We start from the raw sequence: 26,405 nt of genomic DNA on the forward strand, positions 1-26,405 counted from the left end.
CCCACTAGAAGTTCTTTGAATTTCCTGTCATTGATGACCCGTTTGATTTGTGGAGCAACAAAGGTGCCTTCCTTATTCTTGGTGTCAGTTATTCTTGGAAACATCTGCCTCAAATGTCAAAACCCTTCACATAAATGTCGTCTTTCTAACACCTGTCGTGCCATGCAGCATCCACCCTGCCTGAGCATGCCCAGATTTGCCAGGACAAGATAGAAAACTTCGCAGCCTACATTGTGGGCAACGTTTTAATTGACTTGAATTATGAACTGAAATAACAATATAGGCAATTTTCTTTAAAAAATGGTGCATGATAGGGAAATTTAATGGTGATTTTCATGATCAGCAGCCCAAATCCATAAGATACACCCCAAAGTATTCAGGAAGAAAAATCCTTGTTACCTAGCATTATTACCCAAATCAATTACAGAATCAGCACTGACACATGCAGTTCACTACTAGTCACAGCTCTCCATCTGGAGAGTCAACCATCTTCTGCCACTCACTGGCATCTTTCTCTAAGCCGATGTTGAATCCAGTTTACTACTTCAAACCGAATGGCAAGTGACTGCATCTTCTGGACCAACCTCACACGCAGGACTTCATCAAAGGCCTTGCTAAAGACAGTGTTGGCAAGGTCCATTACCTTTTCTTCTTCAACTTTCCTGGTAAATACACAGAGGGTTAATATATGGAATGAGCTCTCAGAAGATGGAGACAGGTACGGAAGTATCACTCAAGAGGCACTTGGATAGGTAAATGGAGGGGTGTGGCTTACAGGGATATGGGCTGAATGCAGGAAATTGAGACTGGATGGGTGCTCACTGTGATAGGCATGGACACGTTGGAACAAAGAGCTGCATCCATGCCACATTGAGGTGGATGGGCTACAGCAGCAGGAGACCATGGGCATACTCTCAGAAGCCACTTTATTAGGTGCACAGGTCTCCCCCACTATCTGAAGGTAGAGCGTTCCTATGAAACTGTTTGTAAGCTGAAATGCCGTAAAGCAAAGAAGCAATTACCATTTATTCCTATGGGAAAAATTTTTGAGCATTCCCAGACCAAAAAAATAACCTACCAATTCGTACCAGATAACACATAAAACCTAAAATAACATGAAAATATAGTAAAAGCAGGAATGATATGTTAAATATACACCCTATATAAAGTAGAAATATTGTATGTACAGTGTAGTTTCAGTTATCCGAATCAGGAAGGCAGCAAGCCAAAAATCAAGAAGGAGAGAAAAAAAAAATCAGCACATACATGCATGTGCACACAACTGCCCGCACAAGGATTCACAGTCATGGTAGTCATGGTAGTAAACAGATGTATAAAGTGGGCATCTTTTTTTTTTGTAAAAGCGAAAATCCTGTTTGGTTCGCGAAAACAGGTACTAATGTAGGTCTTTCGTAACAGCGAGCTGTCGTAAAGCAAACATTCAAAAAACGGGGGCCACCTGTACCTAATAAAAGTAGCCATTGAGTGCAATGGCTAGCTGAGGACAAAAATTTGACAGATTCGATAGATCATGGTGGGTGTGAGTTATCCACTTTGTAAACTACAAAGGCAGAACTTGTTTCAGGTGGCTAGGAAATGCCGGTGTCCTGAGAGTCTGTGTTTCCTTGTGTGCTAATCAGAAGTTGCTAATAATCAGGCATCACCACAAATGAGGAAACTAATTTGTATTTTCATCTCTATTAAAAAATGTTGGAAGGAATGAGTAAGTCTATTTAGTGACATTAACCTTTGGTTTCACCTAATCTTACCTAATGAATAATATGCTTGTCTTAGAGAGAGTGCCTCAAAGATTTTGACTGAGTTCTACAAGTTGTTCTTTCGGAACCCATATTCTCTTTGGTATGTGATTTATCTGCAACATATATCATTTGTAATGAACTTTCAACCAGATGCCCAGAGGGCAATTACCCTAGAAAGTCGAGAATGAGAGTAACATAATCAGTGTACATTCAGCCAGTAAGAAATAAAATAGAGAAGCTGACACAGAAAGTCAAGGGAATCCTACTTCTGAATGTTTTTTTTCTGTTTATTAAGAAATGAAATTTGACACATAGTAGTGTTGATAACTTCACTCACCTGAACTGATTCCATAATCTATGGATTTAACTTTCAAGGACTCTACAACTCATGTTCTCAATATTATTTATTTATTACAATTATTAAGTTTGTCTTCTTTTGTGCATTGTTTGCTTGTCAGCCTCTGTGTAAAGTTTTTCATTGATTCTATTGTAACTCTTTAGTCTATTGTGAATGCCTGCAAGAAAATGAATCTCAGGGTAGAATATGGTGACATACATGTACTTTGATAACAAATATACTTCAATTAGATTTTACCCGAATATAAAATTATTAGGAGTTACAGCATGAGTTCACTGACAATTATAAAAGATCAGAGTTGTTAATCCTTGGCAGAGCAATTTTAGATGGTTTAATTTACACTGCACTGCTGAAACCCAAACACAGAGGTCTCAAGATCAGGTAGGCTTCTGACAGGTGACAAGTATTGGGTTGCTTCCACTGATCAGCAAATAAAATAAAGCAAATTTTACAACATACACAGAGTGAATCAAAGATTAACTAAGTTATCCAATATGGAAGAAGAGTTCAGAACATTTTCAGCCGAAATGATTAAAGAACACTTCAAGATGTAATATTTTAAATTATAGAGCGCAGAAAAGAGAGATGGCTTCTATGAAGGAAAATGCTGCACAGATACACAAGGACAAGTGAACGTCCTGTGTTTTTGATCTAATTCCTGACAGCACCATTGCCCAAAACACTTCTACAAATATTAATCTTGCTTCAAGTCTTGGAAGTGTAGGGTCATTTTGTTTCAATGCTACCTTCTACAAGACATTAACAATTGATGTTTCCCCCATTATCACATTGATTTTTACACAACAGCATGAGATTCAAGCACCAGTCTGACCGGGGATAATACTTCCGCCATTTCAGTGCATGACATCACGACTGTGGTTGCTTCAACCTGCCTGTGCCATCTTCAACCCTTCCCTTAATCACCTCCTTTACTTATTTCTTGAGATACAGCACGGAAAAGACTGTTCCGGCCCTTTGAGCCGCACTGCCCAGCAACCCGACTTAACCTTGCCTAACCATGGGACAATTTACAATGAGCAATTAACATGTCAACCAGTGCATCTTTGAGACAGAAAACCAGGGCATCTGCAGAAAACCCATGCAGTCACAGGAAGAACATACGACAGCAGTGGGAATTTTACCCACGTTACTGGTACTATAAAGTGCTGTGTTAACCACTACACTGCCGTGCTACAACTGGTTAAATTGATGGCCGTAGCACAAAATCTTCCCTGTTTCAAACTACATTAGAAGTGGCTAGTTTTTAATCTCTTGGAGACGTATTTTTGCACCTTTGAACAATTTTTATTTAATAGTGACATGGAAATTAACAATGAGATAAAAAAAATCACTGCATTGTATTTTGGTCTCGCAGCTAATTGTACTACAGTACCATTCAGTCATCCATTACTTGTGAAGCTCTTTGAAACATTCAAAGGAAATGATAAAGTATTACATAAATGTACTTTTTTTCTCTTCCAACTGCTTTCATTCATTGTTCATGAAAAATCGCTCTTGTCAAGAACAAAAGGTAATTAATAATAGGTTTTCTCACCACTGACAAGGTTATAATGCTTTCTCAGCCACACGTATCCAGCTTCATACCACAATGGAAATGAATGACAACCAATTAACAAACTGATAAATTAGGTTTCAGTTCCTTGATACGTGCCAAATAGACAGAAGACCAATACACATTACTGTCCACAAGACTGGGATGGACATTATTTAAAGGTAATGTATCATTGAAGACTTACAACACGTCATAAGGTGCAAAATTTGCAAATGGATTGATTGCCGGGGTTTACAACTAATGCAATTTTCATTTCTATTCACTTCAAAGAATGAATTTGCAAAGTCTGCCCTTCCTTCAGTTTAAATTAAGAATATAAATTCCCTAAAGTGTAGGAGCATGATGGGAAATTTGATAGAAGTATATAAAATTATAAAGGGTGTAGATATGCAGGCAGACTTTTTCCACTGAGGTTGTGTGAGACTACACACAAACATAAAGGTGGGTTAAGGGTGAAAGGTGAAATGTTTAAGGGGAACACGAGAGAAAACTTCTTTACCCAAGGGTGGTGAGAATATGGAACAAGCTGCCAGCAGAAATGGTGGATGTGGGCTTGATTTCAACATTTTAGAGAAATTTGGATAGATAGGTGATGGAAGAAACAGGAAGGATTATGGTCTGGCTGCAGGTCAATGGGACCAGGTAGAATTATAGTTCAGACTAGATGGGCCAAAGAACCTGTTTCTGTGCTGTAGTGTTCTGTGGTTCTATAATTCAGGAACCATGATCAGTTGTGGGAAGCAGCCATGTTCATTATTTATTCAGGTAAGGAAACATTCTATGAAACAATTTAAAAGTACATTTGCTTCACATCCTCTGGTGGGTTTCTTATAAACTTTCTAATTGTTTCCCTACTGGTGATACCCCACTTTTTGTTGGGGAAGGTACTTACAGAGACAGGAGGCAAAGGCATGATTTAATTATCATGAATTAATGTCCTACAACTGTGCAATGCCCAATTGCCATCTTCTCCAATTTCCACATCCCAAGTCTCTCAAATCATATTTGTGAAAGCACTTAAACAACCAACAGCAAGAGAGGGTTGGTATTTGCGAAGTCTTTCACCTCATGTCCCTCTCACTCAGGCATTATAATTAACAATCAGATTTTACATCTGATTGAAAAATTGAAGGATATCAGAAATGAGAAGACAGAAAATATGTCAAATGGTTACTTTTTCAAAGAAAAATTTGGCCAATATTGTTATAAACCGTATCTTTTATATTTAAATCAACATTGTCATCTAGACACATCTAATCATATAGCAAGTGAACAATAAGCACAAAATGTTGCAGAACAGGTGGCACCTACAGGTCGAAATGAACAGTTGACACTGAGCTAAGACCCTTCACCAGGTCTGGAAAGAAAAAGGGAAGAAGAATGAAGAACCAGCTCCTCACATCATTCCGTTTCATTCTCCCTCCGCTCCTGTTTCATTCTGGCTTCTACCTTCTTACTTTCCATCAGAAGGGTCATGGCCCGAAATTTGGACCGTTCATTTCCCTCCATAGATGCTGTCTGACCTGCTGAGTTCCACCGGCATTTTGTGTGTTACTGAGAAGATGATATTTATAAAAGAAGAAAGAAAAATCCAAGATGGTGCTGAACTGCAACCTCAGTTGAGTCAATGCTCTGATTTTGTTGGTTTTTAATTTTTTTTTATGTTTGTAAGGATGGTTTTGTAGACAGAGGGGGAAATTAGGGGACTGGTTAGGGTTTAGACCAGGGATGGGAGGAATTAAAGATCAGGCAGGGGTCCAAGTCTCCACTCCACATTTGAAATTGAGCGATGTGAACATTTTTGGGTATGTTATGTTGACGCCAGATTATGAGGCAACTCTTGAGGGCTGCTCCCCAGCAAGCCCTCTGGGGTGCTGCCTTTTAACACAGATGACTCATTTCTCTGTGTGTTTCGGTGAATCTTGACATAAATATTTTTTTTAGTTTTATATTAATCATCACCTTTAAACTTGAATCAATGGAAGCAAGTGCAAGCCAACTTTACAAAACACTAACCATTTGCCTTCCCCAGCCCACTGACAGAGGCCTCCTCATGTCCAAGGTAAAATCATAGGAGATCCTGTCTTGTGACCACATAGCTTTTGATTTACCACAGGCAACATGACGATAAAGTCTCTGTTGTGAAGTGCATTCTATCTCACTTCCTTAAACTATTTAATTGACATGAGTATTCGACATGAAAGTGAAGCTGTGACAAAAGAATAATCAATGTTAATGGACGTTTGGTGAAAGGAAGATTGGGTAAGAAGTGACAAAGCTATTTCTTAAAGCCAGAATTGTGACTAAGTGCTGAGCTACATCTTATCCACAGATGGGCTAGGAAATGACAAAGAAACAACTTTATTCACCATTTACAGTTACACGTATTAGGAATTTGCTGTGGTGTGGTGGCATGATATTGAACAAAAAAAACACCAAACATTCAATAATCATAAAGAATAACATAAAGTTAGAGGTTAAAGCAAAGATATGGAATAAAATGTGCATAAATATGCAAATACTATCCTTTATTTACAATGTAAACAGTATTATAAAAAGTGGTTTGCATTGCAGTGATTGAAGTAATAGATGAAGTGCCTAGGGTGGGGATAAGAGAATGGTTAATCAGATGATCAGATTAACTGCTGGACGAAAGAGACTTCTAAGATGGTGTGAAGTTTTTTCTTAACATTGCTATAACGCTTTCTAGAGGAGCTTTTGGAAAAGGCAGCTTGCTGGGGAGGTAGTGCCCGCAATCATCTTTCCTGGCTGCTTCTTTATCCTGTACACATTCAAGACCTGCAGTGACAGTAGACTGCAGCCAATGACCTTTTCTGCTGACCTGACAGTTCACTGTAGTTTTTATACATCGTGAGAGGATGCTGCACCAAACCAGACAGTAATGGCTGATGTCAGTATGCTCTCTAATGAGGGGGGTGGGTGTAGTTTGTTTTCACTACTCCCACAGGGGTTCTCTGTATTACTGGTGCAAGGAGCTGTTATGAACACAATCTTGAATGCTCCTTTTCTGCCTTGTGTAATCACAGGCCAAAAATGCTCAGGAGTTAGTAGCAGTGTTGCCTTTTCTCAAAGGGCTTGATTAGGTACCCGACTTCAGCAGGTATCAACTGATTTCCTAATTGAAAACTTGTGCCTGAATTCAGAATGTCAATCTAACAACTTTCTGCATTTAAGTAGCACCTTTTCATATAATAACTGACCTAGAGTGCTTTACAGCACTGTTACTGAACAAAATGTGACACCAAGAGGTGTTAGATCAGGAGACCAAAAGACTGGTCGAGGAGGGTTTTTTTCATGTTTCAAAGGATGTATGAAAAGGATGAGGGAGGTGAAGACAAAATAAATTTTGGAAGTGAATTCCAAAGCTGTGGGCTCAACAAGCTGAACGTTCAACTGCTGGAGGTGGATGATGAAAATGAGAGACGCACAAAACACCAGAACTCGAAATCACAGTGACACGTGAAGAAAAGGATGAGGATTTCAGGTGCAAAATATTTTCTGTCAAAGAAGCAGCATTGGTCAGCAAACACAACAGTGATGAATGAACAGGATTTGTTGTACACGTGGAAATATGTATGCCAGTGAAACATATCAACTCGAGAAGGCAGTTATCTGCTCATCTGAGATTCCCTACCAGCAGGTCATGCCATCTTCTCACAGCTACAGAAGCTTGGCGTCCCACACGACCAGGGTCAAGAGCAGCTTCTTCCTTCAACAATTTGGTCGTAGAATCAACCAGCCCAATCCTAATCGTTACAGATTAGCAACACTATTGCCGCCTTGGTCACTTGGCACTAAAATGGATTTAAAAATTCTAGTTGTGTTCTTTCTTGTAAATAAAAAGAGCAAAATGTGTTAAATACTATATATGTTTTTCTTATGAATTCTGCTTATATGACGCTACATCCCTGTGATGCTGCCACAAGTAACCATTTCATTGCAGCTGGGCACACAGGCACTTGTGCATATGACAATAAACTCAAGTTTGAAATTTAACCTCCCGTCAACTGCTCAATCCCAAACATATAAAATGCAATCCTCAAAATAATTTGAAGTCCTAAATAAAGAATGCAGAGCAATTTACTACAAGTGTGTGAACAAATTTGACAATTTGTGCAGTATTTCTATAGGACAGGAGCATCGTGTGTTTGGAACAGATGATTTCAAACAAAAGTGACTGACGCAATCACTTCCTCGGTGGAGATGTGTGTTTCAGTGACATGCTTAAGTCCTTATTAAAGAGGAGCATTATTTAGAACAAAAATCCTTTCACCCCAAATCCCATTTCAAATAAACGAATAGGTAGATTGATAGGATTCTAAGAAAACCATACACAGCGGAGGAGAAATAAGAAAAAATCAGTGAGAAATTTCTACAGACAACGAATACATAATATGTATAGAGATTTCTTTATTCTGATCAAGTAGTAAGATGCATGTAAGCTTCATCTTCATCCATACTCAAATAATCCTTACTCAATAAATTAGCTGGAATAACAACCAAGATCTGTTTTTAAAGAGCTCACCATCTGGCACCACAACAGTGAACAGCCCTATGATCCCCCGAAAGATGTAACAGAGTGTAGACTGATCCAGCTAAATGACACACATCACTGAAGCAGGAGTTAATGTTAATTTAATTTATTTTGGGGCAATTGCAAATGAAATTGTCCCAACTGGTGAAAGGGTTAAGAAAAAGAGGACTTAAAGGGAAGGTTGGGAAAAGGAGTTTGAGTAACATGAAGAAAAATCTTGAATGCGCTGCTGGTGGAAACAAATCCAAAAGGGAACTGGGTGAGTCACTGAAAGGAAAAAATAATATGTAGGGCTATGAGCAGAGGGCAAAAGCGTGGAACTCACTCAATTGTCCTTACAGAGCACTGGCATGGATTCAATAAACCAAAGGCTGTAATATCTTCCTAATTCTACGAAGCTTAAGCAACATAGTCTATGTTACCATGTTACCGAGTTTCTACATTACTCCTGAATAAATGAGTCAAATCTAGCAGTGGGTAGCGAGGAGCCATATCTGAAAGTATGGCTCTAATACTTGGCCTTCACATTACTTAACAGTGTAAAATGTCAGACCAGATTTTTTTTTAAATTTTATAAAATCCACAGGGAATTCACACAGTCTCAAAACATTTTAAAAAAGAATCGCTAAGACAGCAGTCTGGTGAAAATGTAAGTACTTTATTCAGTCAGTACAGCCCAAGATGCACCTCACGAGTTATCATTTAGTACACCCAAGTTTATGCACCAAAAGGCATTTTTCTCTCATTTTCTACAAACTCAATAAATTAACCATTAAAAATGTAGCTGAAGGTTCTGAAGCTCCTGAACCTTCTTCATGATGGCAACAGTGAGAAGAGAGCATGCCCCGGGTGATGGGGGGGGTCCCTGATAATGAATGCTGCTTTCCTGAGACAGTGATTCACATAGATGAGCTCAATAGCAGCGAGGCCTTCACACATGATGTACTGGGTCACATCCAGTACTTTTTGTGGATTTCTCCATTCAAGGGCACTGCTGCTTCCATACCAGGCCGTGACTCGATCAGTCAATACACTCTCCACCAACATCTAAAAGAAGTTCATCGAAGTTTTAGGAGACATGCCAAATCTTCACAAACTTCTAAGAAAGTAGATGCCCTGCCACACTTTCTTTATAATGGCACTTACATGCTGGTCCAGGACAGATCCTCTGAAATGATTACCAAAGAATTTGAAGTTACTGATCCCCTCCACCTCTGATCGCCCAATGGCTCATGGACCACCTGTTTCCTCCTCCTAAAGTCAATAACTATCTCCTTGATCTTGCTGGCATTGAGTGAGTCAGATTATAAATCTGCATCCTCTATGCTGATTCATCCCCACCCTTGTTTCAGTCAATGACTGTGGTGTCATCAGCAAACTTGAATACAAGGGTTGATTGATAAGTTCGTGGCCTACAGTAGAAGGAGTCAATTTTAGAAAACGTAGCACATTTATTTTTCAACATCGTTCCCTCCTACATTTACACACTTAGTCCAGAGGTCATGGAGCATACGGATCCCTTCTTTGTAGAAGTGGTCCACAGCAGGGGTGATTGATAAGTTTGTGGCCCAAGGTAGGAGATGGCACCTTACATCTTTATAATCGTCCTTGATTACGCTCTATGTCAAGCTACCAAAGATCATGACAAGCTTGGTTTTACCATAAAACTAGAATGAACCAAAAGGGTCAGACCAGTTATGCTCACAGATCTCGATTTTGCAGATGACATGGTCCTGCTCTCTGACCAGATGGAGGAAGCACAGCAGCTACTGACAAAAGTGGAAATTGAGTGTAATAAAGTTGGACTTCACCTAAACACTAAAAAGACAGAGTACATGGTGTTCAGCTGCGACGAAGGTACTCTCAAGACCATAAAGAATGATACCATTGAGAAAGTCTTAGACTTCAAGTACCTCGGGTCAAGAATGATGAATTCGGAGAAGGACAGAAAGATATGGAAGGCGCTGGTGTGGAGAGCTATGAACGACATGAAGGAAATCTGGAGGTTGAACCTGACCACAGGGCTCAAAAAGAGGATCTTCATAGCAGTCAGAGTCCATCCTCACATACGGATGTGAGATGTGGACACTCAACAAGACCGTGCGAAAGTCACTAGATGGTTGTTGTACACGAATGCTCCAGATGGCTCTTGACGTGAGCTGGCAACAGCACATGACGGACGTCGAGCTCTGTGACGACCTACCGATGCTCACCACTAAAATCGAGGCGAGAAGACTACAACTAGCGGGGCACTGTCTCACCACCCTGAGCTACCTGCCAGCCTAGTCATCACATGGGAGCCCAAGCGTGGGAGGATAAACCCTGGGCACCCTCCCAAGACTATGGTCAACACGCTCCTAGAAGATAGCGGTGTGGCTAATGTAGATGAACTGAACACACTGATGAGGGAGAGGGAGGAGTGGAGAGTCCGTCATCATACCCGATGCTGGACCCCTAGGCCTGACTAACTAGGCCTGACTTAACTAACTACTCTAGGTCACGAACTTATCAATCACCCCTCGTATGGCATCGGAGTTGTGCTTATCCTCACAGTCATAAGTATAAAGTGAGTAGAGCAAGGGTTAGTTCTTGTGCTGATTGAGAATGTGGAGGAGATGTTGTTGCCAATATGAACTGACTGGGGTCTGCAAGTGAGGAAATTGAGGATCCAGTTGCACAAGGAGGTATTAAGGCTTAGGACTTGAGAACCTATTGATTAGTGTTGAAGGGATGGTCACACTGAATGTTGAGCTATAATTGATGGTTCCCAACCTTTTTTATGCCATGGACCAACACCATTAAGCAAGGGAGCTATGGACCCCAGGTTGAAAACCCCTGATGTATCTTTACTGTCTAGATGTTCCAGGACTGAGTGAAGAGCCAAGGTAATGGCATCAACTGCTCATATGTTATGACGGTAAGCACACTGGAGTGGATCCAAGTCATTTCTCAGGCAGGAGTTCATAGGTTTCATCACCAACCTCTCAAAGCACTTCATCACAGCGGATAAAGACTACAGTGGATCGAGCAGATGTTTGCAAAAGTCAGTTGAGGAATTAGTCACATGAAACCTTGCCTTCATTTAAGGTACAGGGCTAATTTGGGGGGGCGGAGTGGAGATACATCTCTACTGTACCAAAGGAGGTGTAAAGCACTCCTTTCCTCCACTGGCCAGCAGGTTATTTTTGGTATTGTGTAGCATCTGCTTAGCCCCCTAATCAGGGTCAAGTGAAGTCATAGGAGCAGGTGGCAGACGGTCATATGAGCAGCTGGTGCAAATCACAAATCCTGGTTATGTGACCACTGGCACCAGTCTCTGAATCTCTGAAAAGTATTGATAATGTCGGGGTCACCCATCTTGTAAATACACTGCCTAGAAGGTAATGACAAAGTTCTTGCTTACATCATATGACACAGCATATAGTGATGACAATGACGACGGGATTAATAACTAGAAAACATAACAAAACTCTTTGCTTTACAGATAGACCACAGCAAAAAAAACCTCCAAAAATTAGTTTGTTCATTTAAAACAAATCAGATAGGTGCAAAACATGACTTTAACCGTTTATTTAACCCATTTGTGTTCATCAACCCCCAACTCACCTCCACACAAGGTACAATGTATTGGCACACGTTTTGGCTGCCAGTTGAACAATTGCAAAATGCTTCACCATGCATCTCAAGTCTGCATCAAATACAAACACTATTGGGATGAAAGGTCCTTAACGTAGACATCTTGGACATCCTTCTGTGGTATCATACAGCTGTAGAGAAATGAGGTCCAGCTTTGCTAAATCTTGACTAAGGACCCACACTCACAATTTTCTTTCCTCTTTCTCTTAAAACTCATACCAACAATGTATGCACACAAATAATCACTATGCCATTGCAAGTAAGTTCTGTACGAGGGAAAGCTTACTTAACACTCTTCTTGCACAACAGGTCCACTTGAACAGCGAGGCATCACCATCCAGTCCAATGTCACGAGGTCCATCATAAAGTGGAAGACAAGAGCAGTCAAGAATTCTGGCAACACACAAAATTCTAAGGGACACAGCCGGTCAGGCAGCATCTACGGAAAGGAATAAATAGTTGTCTTTTCAGGCCGAGGCCCTTTATCACAAATGGCCTTGGCCTGAAACACCACGTTTATTCTCCTCCATAGATGCTGCCCAAACTGCTGAGTTCTTCCAGAATTTTGTGTGTGTTCCCTGGATTTCCTACGTCTGCAGAACCTGAATGGTAGAACTTTGTCCAAGGACCAAATAGCCTATTATTTTTTCTAAGGATTACACCCTTACACAAGTGCAAAAAAGTAATTCAGTTATTACTGCCAAAGATAAATGGGATGATGACAGAGGGGAAGAAGCTGCTCCTAAGACATGTGTGTGTGTCTTCAGGCTCCTGTACCTCATGTAGGATGGTAGTAATGAGAAGTAATGGTAGTAATCCTGGGTGGTTGGGGTCCTTAATGGACGCCACCTTTTTGAGGCATCACCCTTTGCAGTGTCCTCAATGGTGGAAAGGTTAGTGCCCATGATGGAGCTGTCTGAGTTTACAACCCTCCGCAACTTTTTTTCCAATCCCGTGCAGTGACTCTGCATACCAGATGGTGATGCAAACGGTTACAATGCTGGCCACGTTATCTGTGTAGAAATTTGTTAGAGTCTTTGGTGACATGCCAAATCTCCTCAAACTCCTAATTAAATATAGCTGTCGGTTGTAATTGCATCAATATTTTGGATACGAGGATAGATCTTCAGTGATTTTGACACAAAGGAACTTGAAACCCCTCAGGAAGATGAAACAGTGTGGAACTTGAAGTAAGGTTGCACCTTGCACCCTTCACTCTGTAACTCTAACTCATGGTTTATGCCCTCATATTCATGCCTCCTCTGAATATCCAATCCTTCAACCTCCAAGTATTACATCTTCCCTCACTTATATATCCTATCACATAAAAGCCAACTGTCAGCATCTCCTTGCTATTGAGAACTGACATATCGTGTCATTTTGGTGTCAGTGTGCAATTTATCTCTTTTGAGTCAGAAAATTGTTCATTTAAGTTCCACTCTAGAGTCACAGAAATGCAGGGAGCCTGCAAGATTAACTGCTTTTCAAAGCCATCATCCTTAGAATTTGCCTCACTGCTAGAGATGCCAGAATTAGGATTGCTTGCCTTCTCTGAAATGCTGTCGAGTTAAGACGAGACCCCACTCACAAATAGGCATGAAAGATTCCAAAACAGTATCTCAAATTAAAGCAGGGCAGCTTTTCCCCACTATCGTCCTAAATATTTACCCTTTAACAGCATTGCTAGTAATAGATTATCGAATGATTTATCCCCATTTCTGGTTGTGAGGGGCAACCTGCATGCTGACTGATTGCTTGGATTTTCCTTATTAAGAAATCGAATACCTTTCAAATACTGTGAAGTCCTTAGATTGTGAAGGGCATCAGATAAATGTAAATCTTTCTTTCCACAGGTTTTAAGAATGTAATGACAAGACCCAAGCACTCCACTCCAGTGACGGAAACAAACAAGACCTGCTGCTTTATTTTAATAATTGATCTTAAAACAGATGCCAGAGGAGAAATAATAACTAAGCTCTGGTAGATTTAAATAGCTGAAGCTAGTACTTGGAAGACTATTGGTTAACTCTGAGAGATCAATCCTAGGTGCATCTTAAATATATTTAACTTAACAACAGCCACATATTTTGGGATGAGTCCCAGACATTAACTATGACATTGCCCATTTTGCACAAAAGCAATTAGTAAATTTCAACAACTGCAATTAGCTCTTACATGCCACTTTTAAGATTTTTAATGTTAATATTAAACAACTTTGTGTTCATGGTGTTAAATAAGCTAGTGAAACAACTTCCATTCAGGTTACAAGTAATGGGAAAGCCAAGAATTGTGCTTAACTAAGAAGCTTTGATTTATTTTCAAATTCTTGACTAAATACTTACTTTAAAAAAAAATCTCGATTTTAAAGTTTTCCAAATCATTTTTCAACTTAAACAAAATAAGGAAAATGAGAAGCTTGCCAATGTGCATACTTGCTTGAGATCTTGTACAGTAATTAATGTGAATACTATTTCTAGCTGTTGTAATCTCTCCTCCTTTCTCGAACATACCGACACAATAAATAGATCAAAAGATATGCAGACTGAAAGTAGATGAGTTGTGGGGAGTGAAAAATTAGCTTTATTGAGGAGTAACACCTCTTAAGGCAACTAGTAAGAGCCCCTCCTTAGGCAAAGGTCTTTCTTTTGGAATACTGAATTAATGATTTTCAGCAAGGTCAGTGTTCATTTCCCCCTTCTCCTTCCAATTTTTTTTATCCTGGATTTATTATCTCAAGATAATAAAATAATTTCTTGGAACTTGGAAACTAGAACCAAACAGCTTTGGAACAAAATCCTACTCTTCATCAGTAGTTTTGTGTTGAAGTTCATTAAAATGCAAGTTCCTTTTATCCTCATCCCAGTTCCTACCTTCACATGATCCAACTCCTAAGATTTTGCTTCTTCTCATCTAACTCCACCTTTATTTTAGGGGATAGGAATGTGATCAATGATTAACGTATGAGCACCAGCTTCCAAGGGCACCTTGATTATATTTTCTCTAATAAAGACTGTCACAACTGTGCTGACGATGTCACTTTCCATCGTGCTAATGGTGAATCTTTCTTAATCTTCAAATGGAAACTTCAACACACCATTGTTGTTAAGGACATTGGCCATGTTGTTCCTTTGGACCCTCATCTGAAGATCAAGGCCAATCTTCTACCTCAGTACCATTACCCTGCATTGCCTCCATATGCCTTGTTTCCCTTCAGAGATAAAAATCTATCAACCTCGTCATGAATATATAATGATTGAGCCTCCAGAACATTCTTCAGTGAATTGTAAGATACACCATCCTCTTGGTGTAGCAATTCCTTTGTATTTTTGTACAATATAGCTGACCCTCTACTTTGAGACTTTGATCTTGGGATCAAGACAACCACAGCCAAGGGAAACATCAACTCTGTTTCCTCTGTCAAACCCCTGAAGAATTTTGTATGTTTCAATGACGTCACTGTTTATTCTTCTAAACTTTGGAGTACAGTCTGCCTAATCTCTCCATGTACAACACAGCAATCATTTTTGGAATCAATCTTGGAACTCCACTTATCCAAAGATATCCTTCTTTATGTAGAAGATCAAACTACACTCAATATTCCAAATGAAGTTTCACCTGGGGTGAAGCTGAATTGTTATTGAACAATACATGAATACAGCCAAACGTGTCACTCGGGGGCTGAGGTGCAAAACACAGTACCAACAGTCACACGCAGCACAGGGCATGCATAAGATAGCAAACACACACAAGGTATCAGTAAAATACAGTCACAGAAAATATATACAGTTCAAGACCCTGAGTCCATAAATGTTGCAGCAGTCCGCAGGCAAACACAATACAGCTCGTCTTCTGCTGACTGAACACTGGGGGGCAGCACCATCTCTCTACTGGTGGCTGTAAGCAGGCAACGCCCGTGGATTGCAGCATAGTTGTTGCTATGACTGAGGACATGCAGCTCCCCCGCCGACTGCCAACAAATCTGTGAATTGGATTTACAGCATTTCACATTAACAATGTCCAACAGGGTCCTGCGATCACAAGAAAAGTGACTAAGACGATCACTCGCCGTTAGATTGCACACCAACTCCTCTGACGCAGGCAGCAGCACAATCTGCACCAAATCTAGCTCCTTCAGCTTCTCAGCTGATGAGCAAATCACTGATGGGGTAGAACTGCAGTACTTTAAGTTCTTAATGCCCAGCAGGGTCTTGCGATCACAGGAAAAAGGTCAATTCACATTTTGTTCACACTGTAGAAGCACTATCATCTTACATATAATTAGAACAAGTCTCTATTCTCATACTCAAATCCACTTGTAATAAAGGCCAATGAATAATTTTTTATTCCCAGTTGCTTCAGTAACCTGCATATCAAAGTTCAGCAAATCAGGTAAAAGAACGGGAATGAAGTTTATTCCATTTCTCACACTTACACTGTCACTCCTTCCCCTCCCTTCCAGGACTATGGCCTGGATCCTCCTTATCCTCCCCTTCCACCTGATCAGCTCTCACATTCAGTGCATCATCTTCTGCATCTCTGAAATCTCCAATGTAATGTCCACACTAAAGCCCACAACCTCTTCCCACCTTGCACTGAAAAGGGATTGTTCCCCACCTCCCAATAGCCCCGTCTCCTGTAGCTCACTTCCACCTTCCAAGACACAATTCCACTTCACTCTCTCCTGGGGAAAGAGACTTCTTTGTAGTTCGTTAATCTTAGCAGACTGGGGACCCATTTTGTGGAGCATACTGTCTGTCGGTCCCCGAGCATTATCTTGAGCTTTCAATTCTTCACCACTTTCTCACTCTAAGCTCCCTGCCCTTGACCCCTCATTCATACAAAAATTAGTCTTTTGTACTGTGGCACTTGACAAGTGTTCCAAATGTAAAACTGTGTTCAATTATTTCAGGTAAGCATCCCACTGTTCCTAATTACACATCTTTTTCTGCTTCTCCCATTACCATCTACATTGTCTTTTTATCATTTAATCTCCCTTCTATTTTATTTTACTTCTTTTCCATGCACATCTCCTTTGCTCTGTGGCCAGAGGACCCCCCCCCCCCAGTCAGAAATGGCTAACATGAAAGAATATAATTTTAAGCTGATTGGGAGGAAAATAAGGGGGATGTCAGAAGCAAGTTGATTTTATTTAAAAAAAGGCACCTGCTAGGGGTGGTGGTAGAGGCAGGTACATTAGGGACATTTAAGAAAATCTTGGATAGGCACATGGAGGGCTATGTGCAAGGGTAGAGTTAAATTGATATTAGAGTAGGTTAGATGGTCAGCATCACATTGTGGGCCGAGGGGCCTGTACTGTGCTCTAATGTTCTACGTGGAACTTGTTTATTCCTTTCAGGTGAAAGATCATTGGCCTGAAATGCATACTATTTCTCTGCCAAGCTACTGCCCAACGTACACAGTATTTCTGGTTTTTTCTGCTTTTATTTTAAATGGGAAGTTGTATACAGTGGGAGACCAGTCAGTATGTAGGGGGCACAGACTTGGCACTGTGGACAAATATGCTCTTATGAGTTACCATGACCAGGAAGACACAAGGTGAAAGAGTGGTGGAGGTTCATTGTGTCATTCAGAACAATACTGAATTTCGATGACTCTGGGTCTGTACTTGCTGGATTAGAAAAAAACAAAGAGGAATCTCACTGAAACCTATTGAATATAGAAAGCGTGGACATGGAGAGGATGTTTCCTAAAGTGAGGAAGTCCTAGACCCAGGGGGCACAACGTGTCCCTTTAGAATAGAGACGAGGAGGAGGTTATTTAGCCAGAAGTCAGTGAATCTGTGGAGTTGTAAACACAAAGTACACTGCAGATACTGTGGTCAAATCAACACGTACAAACAAGCTGGATGAACTCAGCAGGTCAGGCAGCATCCGTTGACTGCTCATTTCAATGGATGCTGTCCGACCTGCTGAGTTCATCCAGCTTGTTTGTATGTGTTAAATCTGTGGAATTCATTGCCACATCCTGCTGCAGAGGGCAAATCATTGATTATATTTGAAGCAGAGGATAATAGGTTCTTGATTAGTGAAGGTATCAAAAGTTACAGGGAGAAAGCTAGAGAATGGGGTTGACAGGGATAATAAATCAGTCATGATGAAATGTTGGAGCAGACTCAATGGGCCAAATGGCCTAACTCTCCTCCTATGTCTTATGATCTTATGAATAAATGCAACAAGAAAAATAAATACAGGGCGATTGGGAGAGAGTTTGAGTGGGTTTCATTAGGTTGTTTTGACAAATGATAATTGAAAGAGTAAGTAGTTGTAAGATTGTTAACTGCATTAAGCAGAAAAACATAAAAGGTAGCAAAAGTTAGCGATCAGCCCAAAGACAGAAGTTCAGAATCCAGCAAAAGAAAACTAAGAAAAACAAAATCAAGAAAGAAAGTAAACTGTGAAACAAACTGATGAGAAATACAAAGCTGGACAAAATGAGTACATAATGAAGACAGTTCAAATTTACTGTGTGTTTCTTGGAGAATGAGGGTGAGGAAATGGTTATGAGGAAGAACAGTATCAGAATAACAAATATCCCATTAACAGTAAAGATTCTTCAACATCACTAGAGAATAAGTATTCAGTTAATTAGCTAACAACTGGCAAGTCCTCTAGTTAGATGGCTTACAACCCAGGATCCTAACTGAGATAGAGATACATTGATGGTGATCTTCCAAGAACACTTAGATAACAGAGAGGAATGAAAGTATTGAAAAACTACTTAATTGGATACCCTTAGTCAAAAAGAATAAGAGGCAAAAAGCAATTGATAGAAAATTTAGTATCAATTGTCAAGGAGGTAACAGCATAACATTTGGAAAGTTGTCATCTAATCAAGCAGAATCTGCAAGTCTTATGGTGAGAATATGCCGAACAGTTCAATTAGAATTCTACGAGATAGCTTTGAACAGAGTGGAACTATTACAGATAAGGTCACAGAGCAGTACAGCACAGAAACAGGCTATCCAGTCAAACCAGTATGTGCCAATCTACTTTTCTGCCTTGTTCCATCTATTCTCACCTGGACCATAGTTCTCCATACCAGTCTCATCCACGTACCTCTCCAAGCTTCTCTTAAAAGTTACAATTGAACCTGCATTACTACTTCTCATGGCAGCTCATTCCACACACACACACATATCACCCTCTGAATGAACCCCATCAGATTCCCTTTAAATATTTCACCTTTGACCTAAAACCTATGACCTCTAGTTCCAGTCTCACACCACCTCAGTGGAAAAAGCTTGCATGCATTCACTCTATCCATACCTTCATAATTTTTTCTACTTCTGTAAGATCTCCCCTCATTCTCCTGCACTCCATGGAATAAAGCCCTAACCTGTTTAGCCTATCCCATAACTCAAGTCCTCAAGCTTCAGCAACATCCATGTAAATTCCATCCACATTCTTTCAAGCCTATTGACATCCTTCCTGTATGTCAGTGATGAAAACTGCATATAATACTCCAGATTTGGCTTCATAATACAAGTTCAATATAACAACCCAACTCCTGTTGCTCAATGCCCTGATTTATGAAGGCCAAATGTGCTAAAAGCTCTCTTTATTTATCTGTGCAGCTGCTTTCAAGGAACTATGGATCTGTGTTCCCAGGCCCTTTGTTCCACCACACACCTCTTGCTTATATCACTAGTTTAAAGACTTCAAATCACAGTACTGATAAACACTGCAGAAGGTTGTACTCCGCCAACTACATCATGGGCGCAAGCCTCCCCATCATCAAGGACATCTTCAAAAGGCAGTGCCTTGTGAAGTTGGCATTCATCAAGTAGGACCCTCACCATCCAGGACATGTCATTTTCTCATTGCTACCATCATGGAGCAGGTACTGGAGCCTGAAAACACACACTCATGGCAGTTACACAAGCATGGCAGTGGACAAACCCAGTGCAGAACACAGGCATGGAGGCAGAGTCAGGAGGCATTATTAACATAGCAAGCACAGAGCCAGTATCCAGGAGCAATACTAGACTTAGAACTGGCAGTCCAAAGAACCATGAAACAAGGTTACTCACACCAGAGTCGACCAACAAACTGGCAGCTCCTTGTTGTGGTCACAGGGTTTTTATACTGCATTTGCCGATGGAAAGCAAGTGTTTCTAGTTAGTGGAACCTGGGAATGATTGGAAACTAAACGAGGTGATTGAGGCCCAATTCCTGAGGAAAATAGCCAGGTGGGCGATTGCTTAAAGGGACCATGAACACTTAGGAACATTTGTTCCCTCCGCCATCAAATTTCTGAAAGGTTTGTGAACCAATAAGCATTTCCTCGCTATTTCACTCTCTTTTTTGCACTGTTTAATTTTTATATATTGCATATTGTAACTTAATGTAATCTTAATGCATTACATTGAACTACTGCTGCAAAACAAATTTCACAATATATATTAGTGATAATAAACCTGATTCTGATTCTTGTTTTTTTTTTATTTTAAGGGGTTTGAAGTATAAGAGTAGCAAAGTCTGATTAGATCGTACAAGACACTAATCAGGCCACAGATGGAGTAATGTGTAAAGATTTGGTTCCATTATTTACAGAAAGGTATATTGTCATTGGAGGTAGTTTGGAGAAGGTTCACTGGGATGATCCAGGTATAGGAGGAATCTCTTATGAGAATACTTTGAACAGGTTTCGTCTCCACTCACTGAAGTTTGGGACTCAGAGGGAAATTTATTCAGAATGTAAGATTGTTATGGGGCTTGACCAAGTGAAATACTGAGATGATGCTTTCCCTTCATGGGGGATTTTGAGTCCAAAAGCCAGTCTCAGAATAAGGGGATGAGCATTTCAGATTGAAATGAGGAAGAATTTCACCTTTCGAAGGCTTGGAAGTATTTGGATCTCCCTGTCCCAGAAAGCCATGAAGCTCGAACCTTTGAACTCAAAGTTGATAGGGCTAAATTTCTAAATCAGCAAGAAAATGGAAATTTCTCGAGAAAGGAAGTGAAGTTGATGAGGAAAATTGGATCAACTGTGTTTTTATTGAGTGATGTAAGAGTCTCAATGGATGGAATGGTCTATCCCCATTCCTCTTCCTTATAGTCTTGTATCTTTGTCGGGCAAAGGACCCCTTTTTGTTCAATCCAAATATGAGAACAAACTTAAACATAAAAATAAAATCCCAGGTTAACCGGGGCACAGATTAAGTTCTATCGCACTCCATTGATCATAGCATTTAACATCATCCTTGACAGGAAACTGACTGTGTATCTGCAAGCAATACCAAGGTCTTCACCTGGTTTAATGGCCCATCTCTGTATGATAACCTTAATTTATGTCAAGTCATGGCTAGCTTTAAAACTGCATTCTGCCTATTGAAAACTGGAGTGAAAATATTCAGTCTCTTTCAAATTAAGCTTAGCATAGGCAAGAGACAGTGCAGTGGATCATCAAATAACCCTATCGGAACCAATCCCAATATCAAGCAGCAGAATTTTAATCTGCCATCTACACAGAATTTTGTTCAAATATATCGCAAAGCCATGTCCATGCCAGCCTGGATGCTGAATGAGAAATTAATCTGCCTTGTTATACTTCAATGCAATTAAATAAAAAGTCAACATAAAATGTTGGAGCATTAATGTTATTCTTAATGGTCTTTCTAAAATGATGCACCATTATGGGTGATAAGAATATTACAGCTGAACAACTCAAATGACTCCAGCACAGATTCCTTTCAAAGGATATATCTACTATCAAATTAATAATCCATTAGAAGAATTTCTGGAAATACCATAGTAAGATAATGGTGCTGTAATAATGCTGTGCAGCAATATACTGTATATAGTCAGTATAGAGATTATATGTTACATTTTTATTGTCTCATAGCTTTTAATTACCATCCTTGGTTTATAAGAAAAGAGCTTTGCACAATTGGTGAATATAACTGATCATACAACTGCAAGTAATCTTGCTGTTTAAGACTTCCAGACTGCATTTTGTCCATGAATTGTTCTTGCTGTGCACTTCTGCCCTTGAAAGCTCCCTCAGACAAAAGGGTGGTTTCAAATATCTCCCTTTAGTACTTCCTGACAAGCTCTTCCGATTGAAATCAATAAGCACATGAGCAGCTTGAAAAATCTATTTTCTAATTGCCGAGCAAGACTGAAAATTCATGTCCAACATTAACATTTGCTGTCGAGAAGTGTTAATTGAATGAGATAGGAATGTGGATATTCATTTGGACGTAAAATTACCTCAAAGTTCCAAACACTCAAGATTCGCCAATGTAATTTTACTTAACTTGATATTAATTGGTGTTAGTTTTTCCAGTGCAAGGCAGTATAACTGGCCAAGCGGTCTGGACTGACGTTCCAGAGAAATCGAGTTTCAAATCACATTGATACAGTGGTAGAATTTAAATTCAGTTAGTTTCATCACCATATTTTCATTTACTATTATCTTGTCCCTGCTACTGTTACTGATTTAGTGAATTAACACCATGTATGGAAGAAAAACTGCCACCCTTAAATGACCTGGCCTTTCTTTCTGACTCTAAAGCCACCAATTGTCATCAACTCTTAATTAATGGCCTGGCAAGGTAGTCCATTTAAAGTCTCATAGAGAAGGACAATAAGAAAGCAAACACTAGAATAAGGTAATCTATTTCATGTACTTTGTTTGCTTTCCTTCAGTTTTGAGGTGTGATAAAATTCTTCATTCATTAAATTCATTAATGAACGATTAATATACAATTAATTCATTAAATTGTACAAGCTTGAATTGTTTGCTTACTAGTTTTGGCTCAGTTTAGATATGATTCTTCAGTTTTTGTTGGTGTTTAACAAGATCATTTTATTTTAGGGTACTAAAAAATACTTCATTCAAGAGAAGTGTCAACATTCAGTCTCTACAATTGCATCAAAATCAGCAATAATTATACGAAGGGTGATTGATAAGTTCATGGCCTAAGGTAGAAGGAGTCAATTTTAGAAAACCTAGTACATTTATTTTTCAACATAGTCCCTCCTGCATTTACACAGTTAGTCCAGTGGTTGTGGAGCTTATGGATCTCGGACCTCCAGAAAGTGTCCGCAAATGGGTGATTGATAGGTTTGTGGCCTAAGGTAGAAAGAGGTGAGTTATACAGTTCTCGTTACATGCACATGCAGTTCAACTCTGAGTGATTATGCATTGATAGGACACAAACCTATCAATCACCCCTGATGAGTTATTAACTTCAAACTTACTACATAATCACTCAAAGAGTTGAGCTGTATGTGCATGCAAAGAGAGCTGTATAACTCATCTCCTTCTACCTTAGGCCACGAACTTATCAATCACCCCTGCTGTGGACAGCTTCTGGAGGTCCAAGATCCGCATACTCCACGACTGCTGGACTAAGTGCGTAAATGTAGGAGGGGACTATGTTGCAAAATAAATGTGCTAGGTTTTCTAAAATTGACTCCTTCTACCTTAGGCCACGAACTTATCAATCACCCCTCGTATACTGTTTCAGAAAAAGTCACTTTTTTTGAAAAATAGCTTTGTTTTCTTTCATATAATTGTAAATATTTACAATATACATATTGTCCTGCTTAATTCTATAATTCTAACTGGCCTGTTTTGTGACTATAACACACACACAGAGCGCCCCACATATAAAAAGGGATGGGTCAGTCATCATACTTAGCATTCTTAAAGCAAAATGAATAACAATATAATCAGTATAACAACTCACCAACTACAATAGCACCATCCAAGCCCATGACTTTGTCATCAAGGAAGACAAGTGCAGTAGGTGCATAGGAATTCCCCTGTCTCTGGATTCCCTTCCAAGTCACACAACATCCTGACTTGGAAAACACTATTGTTTCTTCATTGCCACTGTGTCTAAATCCTGGAGCTCACGACCCAAAGCACTGCCGGTGTACTTTCATCGGAAGGGCAGCAGCAGTTCAGGAAAGAAACTCACCACCGTTACTTCAAAGACTGCTGATGAAAGGGTTGGCTTTCCCAGCTAAGTCCATATCAGAAAGGAGGTTTGAACCTTTGAGAAATACATTACAACTTGCACACAAAGTTACGCAGCACATTGACATCAGAGTGTACAGGAATGCAACAACTAAAAACGTGATGGGATGGACATAACAAAGGGATGGGATATCCCTTTTAACACAAACACACAATGCCCAAATCTCTAACATCTTCAGACTGTGCTTTGACTCATGATGGGATGGGATAACAAAGACGGGTTACAAAACAACAGGTTTGCTTCAAAGTGAAATAGTTGTGTGGCTGTGGAGAATGACTGGCAAGCAAAACTTACTCTATACATTCACAACCTATTTCACTTACTAGGGCTTGATTTAATTTCATAAAGCTAACTTGGATGTGATGATCACTTGGACTCCTTCCATCCTGAATTGAAGGCGCCATTCTCAATACCATTCTAAGTAACAATAGTTTCTTCTTGTCATGATGTATTGATTTTTTCTAACCATTCAAACATAGCTAGTCTTATTTGTATTTTCACTCTTTTTACACTATCAATAAACTGCTTGAGTTACACATCTTTATGCTTGAGAATACAATTGGACCAGAACTGGTGGGCTGTCACACAGTGCTCATTACCACAGTCCAACAAAGCCATCCTGAGCACCCTGATATTGGAAGCTACACTTACTGTACATATTTGATCACCAAAGGTGGTTAATTCCAAGAGAACTGTAATGGTGACATCAATTCTCAGGTTACTTGGAACAATGCCTTCACTTGTTTAACTCCACTCTGGTTATAGAATGGGCAAATGAGTGGAATAGAAGCAAGGCCAAGGAATATTGATCATTCCATTCTATGTGTTCACTTTGATTGAGTCAGAACTTTCAGCACCCCTTAACTTCCTCACCCCTTAAGATAATTCTTTAACACTAATTCTCAAAAGTCTTGACATCCGCGACAACATTGCTGCTTTTTAAAACCCTATATTATAGAACCTTCCTGTTTAAGGTTGTTATAGCTGAGAGGTGGTAGTGGGGATAAGCTCCCACAAACTACTAAATGCTCATAATGGTGTGCGTCAGCATTGAACTCGACATATGTCTGCCTTAGGGACTCCAGCTCAAGATTTTTCTTTGGAGTTTACTCCCAAAGCCTTCCCCATGAGTGGGTATAATCGCAAGGCAGCGAAGGTTTGAGATCAGAGCTTTTCTTCTAGATGAACTGCCAACCACGGCTGACGAGCCCCAGGTCTCCAAGGCAAGTTGGTTTGAAGGCGCCAGTAGCCCCTGACAACCAAGTCTAGCTCCAGGCCTTCACGCGTGGTGTGGCTACTAAGCACCATGAACCGTTTCCGATGACAGAAAGACGGGTGACTGGCACCTTAAAACCAGTCGCTCTGAGCAGATGGGGCTCATCAGCCGTGGTTGGCAGCTCATCCAGAAGGAAATCTCTGATCCCAAACCTCCACTCCCTTGTGGCCATTGTGGCCACACCCAATCACAGGGAAGGATTCTGGAGTAAACCCCAAGGAAAAAATCTGGAGCTGGAGTCCCTAAGGCAGCTGTAGGGTGACTTCAGTGACTTCAACACTGACCGGTAATTCCTGCAATGTCACTGGTGCCAAACTGTGAAGATCTCCGCCAGTCCTTTGGACTCATCAGCCGCGGGAGAAAGGGGGCCTGCTACAGGGTCAAGTTAGCTCTCCATATTGCACTGCCCTGGCAAGCGTATCACATCGACCGCTGAGACGTAACATCTGTGGTCAACGCCGACTAAGGGAGGGCCGCAATTGCACAGCGGTAACATGAATTAACTCAAGCTTTAATTAAAGCCTATAATGGATTCTAAACCTGCTCCAACCAGGTACAGCTTCTTTTCCCTCTGCGTGATTTCGATATAATTCATGTTTTGTGCGCTGACTGATCCTACCCAACTGCCGGTGATGCAGCCACTTGTGCAGATGACAACAAACTTTGTGTAGATATGGAAAAAATGTTCATATTTTGCTGTGGGGGTCCTGAGTCAAACCAGAGTCTGAAGATGTTAAGAGATTTGGGCATTGTGTGTTTGTGCTAAAAGGTGTGGGAACCTGCCCTGTTTGTGAGGAGTGTGGAGAGGGATGTTAAATTGTACCTGAGGGGCAAAAAGACATTTCGTGTATTTGCAACTAGGGGAAGAAGTCATCGGTGCGAGGGTGAGGTTAGGGTTGCAGAACGGAGATCTGTCTGCGTTTTCTCAGAGAGGCTCTGGAAACGTGCGTGTATTTGAGCAGTGGAAAGAAGGTGATTTGAGTCTTTACATGCGAGGTCCTGGTCAGGAGGGATCCCGAGGTTGGTTTGGAAGGACGTTTTAAAGATAATTGAAATCCGTGCCTCAGACACGGCCCAGCAGAAAGCGCGATCAGAGTTTCGCTTGGCCGCCAGTCTGTAACACTCCCTCTCTTTCCGGGAATGGCTATTACTTTCCAATGCGCACATCAATTATTTACCACCAGCTTCAGCAACAGCAGCTGTCTCCGGAAACGTTGCAAACGTGCTGAACTCCGAC

Source organism: Hypanus sabinus, chromosome 22 (genome assembly GCF_030144855.1).
Source record: "Hypanus sabinus isolate sHypSab1 chromosome 22, sHypSab1.hap1, whole genome shotgun sequence".
Taxonomy (NCBI): domain Eukaryota; kingdom Metazoa; phylum Chordata; class Chondrichthyes; order Myliobatiformes; family Dasyatidae; genus Hypanus; species Hypanus sabinus.